Genomic DNA, 6,817 nt, shown 5'->3' on the forward strand with positions numbered 1-6,817 from the left:
TAAGAACCCTGGCTTCTCTTGCCATCAACCAGGGTTTGATACCCAGCATCCATATCCAGTGGCTCACAACTGCTTGTAACTCTAGTTCTACAGGAGTGGGTGCCATTTTCTGGCCTTTGCAGGCACATACATGTGGTACATATAGACAAGCATACAGACACATACACATAAAAAATACCATTTAAAAACAAATGAAGATGCACTTAATGTAAAACAAAATAACATGTCAAACAGGTAGAGTCTCATTTTTTCATAATTTAATGCTTTATGAGTATTAGAATCTAAAAATAAACAGATTGACATGCAATAGATCTGATATGGAGAGTTTTTTTTTTTTTTAGGAAAGGAAAGTAGAAGGGAGTTAGGACCTGAGTGGGCCAGGAGTGCAGAGAGGGGCAGAGACAGTGGGAGAGAGAGAAAAGGGAAAGAGAGAGAGAGAGAGAGAGAGAGAGAGAGAGAGAGAGAGAGAGAAAGAGAGACAGAAACAGAGACAGAGACAGACAGACAGACAGGCAGACAGAGACAGAGAGACAGGGAGAGACAGACAGAGACAGAGAAAGAAAGAGAGAGAGAGAGAGAGAGAGAGAGAGAGAGAGAGAGAGAGAGAGAGGAGAGAGAAACAGAGAGAGACAGACAGACTGATAGAGAGGAAGAGAGAGAGAAGCAGAGAGAAGCAGAGAGAGGGGAGGGAGGGGAGGGAGGGGAGGGAGAGGAGAAGGAGAGGGAGAGAGGTGGCATGTTGGCCCTTTATATCTGGTGCCTCAGGCACATACCTGGTGGTGGGAGGCAGGCGATGATGTCAGAGGAGCAACCTAGAGGCAGGCTGCTTATATGCCAACAATGATATATAAAAGTCCTGTATATTTTTTCATAAGGTATGATCACTCTAAAGGTATTTAGGAAAGTGTGTGTGTGTGTGTGTGTGTGTGTGTGTGTGTGTGTGTGTGTGTGTGTGTGTGTGCTCATAATCATGGTGTCTCTGGGGATGGCCTGGGGCTTGAACAGACTGGTATAGTAGGGATGAACTATACCCCAACCTGTGAAAGAATTTTAAAGGAGAAACAGTCTGTGATGGTTCTCACTGTGCAGTTGACATACTTTAGAATCCCTTGGGAAGAGTCTCACAGAGGGACTGTCTAGGTAAGTCAGGTTGGCCTGTGGGTATATCTGTGAGGGACTGTGCTGATGACATTAATTGAGGTGGGAAGATCTGCCCACTGTGGGTGTCACTGCAGGCACCCACTCGTGTTCTCTCTCCCTCTCTCTCTCTCTCTCTCTCTCTCTCTCTCTCTCTCTCTCTCTCTCTCTCTCTCTCTTGCTGTGACTCTGACAAGCTGCTTCAAGTTCCTGGCTTTGTTTTTCCAACATGATGGACTTTCGCTTGTGATTGTAAGACAAAGACTTTTCCCCCATTTTTCAAGACAGGGTTTCTCTCTGTAGCCCTGACTGTCCTGGAACTCACTCTATAGACCCAGCTAGCCTCAAATTCAGAGATGCACCTGCCTCTGCCTCCCAGGTCCTGGGGCTAAAGGTGTGTGCCACCACACATGCCAAACCTCCTTTTCTTAAAGCTGCTTTTGTCAGGATATTTTAATCGCAAAGTTCTGAAGTCATATTTGCAAACAGCAGAGGGAGGACTCTGCAGAATCAATGCTGTGGATCTCCATGAAAAATCAGCCTATGTATATCATCATATGCATATGTAAATTATGCAAATATAGGACCCAGGACTGTCAAGGCACACATAGGCCTATACCTGCCATGGAAGACTGAGCACATATCAAAAAGCCACAGTTCAGAAACCCAGCCTCAGGAATTCCAGCCAATGGAAAGAATTGAAATGTACCACACATACACACAGAAGCCTGTGCACACACATACAGAAACATGTATATACACTATTCAATATTCTCTTCCTTTAGCATAAAGCATAGATCATGTAGCCCTAGCTGATTTGGAACTTATAGAGACTTGTCTCCGTCTGCCTCCAGAGTGCCGAGAGTAAAAGCATGCACCACCACATCCAGCCTAAAAGTTAGATCTCTTAAACATAAATTGTCAAAAATAAGCACAATGAGCCGGGCGGTAGTGGTGCACACCTTTAGTCCCAGCACTTGAGAGGCAGAGGCAGGTGGATTTCTGGGAGTTCAAGGCCAGCCTGGTCTACAAAATGAGTCCAGGACAGCCAAAGCTATACAGAGAAACCTTGTCTTGGAAAAAAACAAAAAGAACAACAACAACAAAAAAAAACAAATAAAAAGCACAATGCCTTTCTGGATCAGTAAATAGAGAACTGTGTTGTTCTCACTAGGTGGCACCATTTATTATTTTATTTTTATGTTGAACATTTGCTATTGTTTATATTGCATAACAGTGTTTGTTTGCACAACAGGAATAATTTTCAAGTGAAATAATTACCAGTTGAAATCACACCAGTTTTTAAAGTATAATATTTCAAAGATGATAAGAACTAGCCTACTAATTTGTCTGCAAGGGAAATTAAAATATTTGTTTAATTTTAATTTTATCTCATATTTAATTTTCTCTAATATGTCAAAACAGCAGTTAGAAGAAGAGAGGGAATGTGTGTGTGTGTGTGTGTGTGTGTGTGTGTGTGAGAGAGAGAGAGAGAGAGAGAGAGAGAGAGAGAGAGAGAGAGAGAGAGCAAGCTGTGTGTCTTCTTGGGACACACTTCATTTTCTTCAATAGCAGTGGTTCTCAACCTTCCTAGTGCTGCGACCCTTTAACACAGTTCCTCATGTTGTTGGTGACTCCAAACCATCAAATTATTTTCATTGCTACTTCATAACTGTAAATTTTCTGCTCTTGTGAATGGTAATGTAAATCTCTGTGTTTTCTGGTGATCTTAAGAGATTCCTGTAAGGCTCTCTGCCCCTCCCTGCTCCAGAGATGGACACCTCTTCTCATACATTGCCAGCCTCATCCCTTGACGTGATGGTGAAAGTTGGAGTAAACAGATTTGGCCATATTGGGCACCTGATTACCAGGCCTTGCTTCTTATCTGGCAAAGTGGAGATTGTTGCCATCAAGGACCCCTTCATTGACCTCCACTACATGGTCTACATATTCCTGTATGATTCTACCCATGGCAAGTTCAATGGCACAGTCAAGGATAAGGATGGGAAGTTTGTCATCAACGGGAAGCCATCACCATCTTCTAGGAGTGAGATACCAGTAAAATCAACTGGGGTAATGCTGGTGCTGAGTATATTGTTGAGTCTACTGGTGACTTCACCACCATGGAGAAGGCCGAGGCCCACTTGAAGGATGAGACCCACAGGATTATCATCTCTTCCCCTTCTGCCAATGCCGACATGTTTGTGATGGCTGTAGCCATGACAAGTATGACAACTCACTCAAAATTGTCAGCAATGCTTCCTACACCACCAACTGCTTAGCCCCCCCTGGCCAAGGACATCCATGACAACTTGGGCATTGTGGAAGGACTCATGACCACAGTCCATGCCATCACTGCCACCCAGAAGACTATGGATGGACCCTCTGGAAAGCTGTGGTGTGACAGCCGTGGGGCTGCCCAGAACATTATCCCTGCACCCACTGGTGCTGCCAAGGCTGTGGGCAAGGTCATCCCAGAGCTGAATGGGAAACTCCTCACTGGGATGGCTTTCTGTGTTCCCACGCCCAACCTGTCCATTGTGGATCTGACGTGCTGACTGGAGAAACCTGCCAAGTATGATGACATCAAAAAGATGGTAAAGCAGGCATCCTTGGACCCACTAAAGGGCATCCTGGGCTACACTGAGGACCAGGTTTCTCCTGTGACTTTAACAGCAATTCACACTTCCATCTTTGATGCTGGGGCTGGCACTGCTCTCAATGACAGCTTTGTAAAGCTCATTTCCTGGTATGATAATAAATTTGGCTACAGCAACAGGGTGGTAGAACTCATGGCCTATATGACCTCCAAGGAATAAGAAGCCTTGGACCACCCACCCCAGCAAGGACATGAGAGCAAGAGAGAGAGGCCCTCAGCTGCTGAGGAGTCCCTGTTCCAACTCATCCTCTGACACTGAGCATCTCCTCTCAGTTTCCATCCTAGACCCCAGAATAATGGGAGGGGCCCAGGGAGCCCTACTCTCTTGAATACCATCAATAAAATTCACTGAACCTAAAAAAATAAAAATAAAAAAGAAAGAAAGAAAGAAAGAGACACCCCTGTGAAAGAGCTTTTCAACTTCTAAAGGGGTCTAAACCGGTTGAGAACCACTGTTCTAGAAGGTGGCTGTGAACCCACTGATAGAAGCAGAGGCCAGGGAAGGTGTGAGTTCTGGAAAAAATCAGGTCACTAGGGTAATACTTTTGGCTACTTAGAGGGTGTGTGTGTGTGTGTGTGTGTGTGTGTGTGTGTGTGTGTGTGTACATGTGGTGTACACGTGACTGGGTGCTGAGAAGTCAGAGGTCAATGTCAGGTGTCCTTCTCAACCACTCTCCACCTTATTTTTTAAAACAGGGTACTTCACTGAACCTATGTGGGTTCCTTTCCCCAGGAGGCTGGGCTGAGATCTGGTCACAGAGTTTTCTTCAGCCTTCTAGAGGCTAGCTGAAGATGACTCTGTCCTGAGAACCCGTCACAAAGAAGGCCTTCTGGGCAGGGAGGGAGCCTTCCAGAGGGGAAGGGCACCTTTGATAGTTTTTTTTTCAAAGAGCCAGCTTTTGACACCTTTTGTGTGGGGTAGGGTCTGTAAGGAACTACCTTTTTAACACATTTGTGTCTAGTGGGTTGTTATCAGCAGGGGGGTTTGCTCACCTAAGTCTGAGCATGAAGCTTACCGGGAGGGAGCGTCTCCTGTGCCTACAGCAAGGGCCCACAAACCTGGAGTCATCAATTCAGCTAGCTTGGTTTGACAATGAACTCCAGGTTTAACCCCACCCCCACCCCTTTCCTCCCTTCCCCACCCATATCCCTTATCCCTACCCCCACTCCCATTTTCCAACCCCAACCTGTCTCTGCATCCCCTCCCCCTAGTGTTGGGATTCAGGACAGACCTCAACACACCTTAGTTCTTCATGTTTGCTCGAGCGTGAACTTTATTGGCTGAGCTATATTTTTCTTAACTGGTCAAACAAGCATATGAACTGTGAAGACAAAGTGTTTATGGGAATGCCCCATATTATGGTTGGTTTTAGTGTCAACTTGCAACAGTTAGGAAAGAACCTTGTAGGCTTTGAACTTTTTCAAGCTACTTTATTTGGGGTTCTTTAATGTTTATAACCTCTCAAGCCACCTATCCTAAATAGGAGAGAAAAGAGGTTAATGGGAGCAGGAGAAGTAGACCTTCCTAGACTCATTTCCTGGGAGCAATTCCACTGGCATAGTCAGCAGGATTCCAGCAGACCTGTGAAACAGCAAACCAGCAATTCAGCAAAGGGGACTGTAATTGCAGTAGCCGGAACCCGGAACCTCAAAGTGCTCTCTGGAGTGCTTCTTTCCAGGGGTGTCTCAAAGTGGAGCGATAAACAGCCAAACAATAGGAAAGGATGACGACAAAATGGCCCAGCCTATGCTTTGGGACATATATAATCTCCTCTCAGAGTCCATATTAAGATGTTTTTCAGCTGGCAAAGACCAAGCCCCCACAAGAGGAGGCTCCTTTTCTAGTGGGACAACATCACCTGTTTTCTCACAAGTCTGTTTCACATCCCATACTTGGGATCAAAACAAAAACATGTTCACATCCACTACAGAACCTAGATCAAAGGGTATTTTAGGAAGGAAGATCATGTCACTACTAGACTCAGATCGTCGGAGTCTATTCCTGGAAGCCCAATTGAGAGTCAGAGTCCAGAGCCGATGCAAAAGCAAAGGAATTTTATTGAGCCAATGTGCCGGGGTCCGCCGAGCTCGGAAGCACACAGTGCCTAGTTAACAACAGATTGGCTAACAAAGGTGGCCTTTTGGGGGTTGGGGGCAATTGATTCTGGCAGATGTTGGAGGTAAGATATATGGCCCGTGGCCTTTTCTCAGAAGCCTGGAAGTTCCAATCAGGGTGAGGTAGAGGCAGTAAATTCCAAGCCAGCAGGTGGAGGGCTCTTGCTTAGCTAGCAATGCTAACTTATTCTGTTTGTTCCTGCTATCAGCTTACGATGCTATTGTTAAGGTGGCTGAGCTCAGGCCACCTGCACTCTTACATCACCTTTTGCTTACATGTCCTTCCCTGTTGCAGCAGAGTGGTATGTGCTCTGTTGCCACTGCCACCACCACCACCTTCCCTCACAGTAGAACCAGTGCTCCCAAGCTTTCCTTGTAGACTGGGGACCAGCAGCTCTCCCAGAGCCTGTTGAATTATACCTTGTAATAGCATTTTCCCTCGGCCTTCAGACATCCCTGGGAAGCTAGCCAGGTATGCCAGCATCTGCTCCTCCAAGCGCGGAGGAAGCTGGCTGGGCAAAGGCTCGTTCTGAGATCCAGTTGCAGAGGGCTGAGCATCCAAAGGGGGTGGATGTGGGTGCCTGTGTGTTCTCGGGTAGAGAGGGGGGAGCAGGTTCTCACACTCTCTGTGGGAAGATCCTCCACTGCTACAGGGAAAAGCCCAGGGCTTGAGAGAGTGCAGGATAGCCTAGCTTGGTTTGCCAGAATAAAATAGCCAAGAAATAAGGAACTAGGCTTTAATTCACATACCAAGTCTCGTACACTCAGACTAGAGGTGAGGGTCCGAGCTAAGCTAACAAAAAGAGAAAAGCCAGAAAAACAGAGAAAAGGATAAAAGGATAAAAGGCTTGGGGCCAAGGGTAGACAGAGGAAAAAGACAAAAAATGTCCCCTACTCAGGGAGCCC

At 46.1% G+C, this 6,817-nt stretch overlaps 1 pseudogene across 1 annotated transcript; it reads left to right on the plus strand.

Moving 5' to 3' along the window:
- The first annotated feature begins 2,910 nt into the window (after positions 1-2,910).
- On the plus strand, positions 2,911-3,956 carry LOC311605863 (glyceraldehyde-3-phosphate dehydrogenase-like; annotated as a pseudogene). Its single transcript has one exon. The product of its transcript is annotated as a glyceraldehyde-3-phosphate dehydrogenase-like (transcript).
- Positions 3,957-6,817: the final 2,861 nt, after the last annotated feature.

Source organism: Acomys minous (genome assembly GCF_964271855.1).
Source record: "Acomys minous genome assembly, chromosome: 9".
NCBI lineage: Eukaryota > Metazoa > Chordata > Mammalia > Rodentia > Muridae > Acomys > Acomys minous.